Below are 1,356 nucleotides of genomic sequence, written 5' to 3' on the forward strand. Positions count from 1 at the left end.
GGGAGCCGAGCAGTGATTTATTTTTACCACCAGGTGATGCCGTTAATCTGATGAGACATCAGCGTGATGGAGTGAAGCTCCTGACTGCAGAGCGCTGTGATTAGACGAGAGACCGTCTCCATACAACCTGAGGACGGGGGGGGGGGGGGGGGGCTGGTGTACCTGATTGAAGTCTCCCTCCAGGCCAATGATGATCTTCTGCTTTGGGTTCTTCGGGGACCTGAGGAGACAATAAACAGATAAAAGGTGATGAACACACGGTGGGATAAAAGTCATGGAAGCGTGCGGCGTGCGCCAAACTGTGAACGGTTCTGTTCACCTTCAGACAACACGGAGGAGCGAGCTCGTCCCCGCGCAACTGCACGTGGAGCAGCTGTCTAGCGTAGTCAGCCGTTACCATGACGACGACACAGCTGCGAACTCAAAACGGCGAAATCAGAGCGGGCGTCTTAAATGTCCTCCCAGTTTGGGCGCGGTCAGGAATACCATGGAAATGTTCCAGAGGCCACCTGTTCATGCAGCACGCCGCTTAACCCGAGCTTCAGCCGGGCTGTGGCTTCCTTCTGATTGGCCGAATGGGAGTGGCAGAACGCTGCAGGGCTGCCAGGGGAGGAAGCTGTGGCGTGATTGACACCACATGTGAGATTAAAACACGGATCAGCAGAATGTTGTTTTTATCCAACTCAAAGACAAGCCGCACGTTTGACTGCGTTTTGATAAACTCGTTGACCACAGGGGGGCGCTGAAATCCACAAACATGCTCCATCCAGCGCTACACTTAGACGTGCTAACAGACTTTTTGAGACCGCCTCTAGTGGCCATCCCAGAACTGCAGTTTCTTTCAGCTTGCCAAAGCTTCCCTGCTGAGCCCTGGAGGTTGCTGGGGGGGGGGGGGGGGGGGAAGAAGGAAGGGGGGGGGAAGCTGTGAGCTTTTAAACTTCCTTCTTTTCTCCTTCAGCGTCCTCTTCCTCTTCCTCTCATCGAGCTCGTACTGTATATCTGCCTTTTTCATCTTCTTTTAAATCCTAACCCCCCCCCCCTCCTCCACCCCCCCTCCAGTTGCCGTGGGGATACTGGGGGATCACGGCTGATTGACAGCTTGCTGAGCCAATTGGACTCACCCACAGCTGCCGAGCTGAGCACTCATTGGCCGTTCTCTGGGGAACTGGAACGTATCAACCTGTGTATAAGTGTGTGTGTGTGAGTGTGTGTACATTTATATTGAGTGGTGTGTGTGTGTGTGTGTGTGTGTGTGTGTGTGTGTAATAGAGTGATGGATGATCTCCTCTCTAACAGCAGAGGAGAGAGAGAGGCAGGATGGAGGAACGACAAACACAACCTGTCATTCATTCTCTC

The sequence above is a fragment of the Symphodus melops genome (genome assembly GCF_947650265.1).
Source record: "Symphodus melops genome assembly, chromosome: 6".
Classification (NCBI taxonomy): Eukaryota; Metazoa; Chordata; class Actinopteri; order Labriformes; family Labridae; genus Symphodus; species Symphodus melops.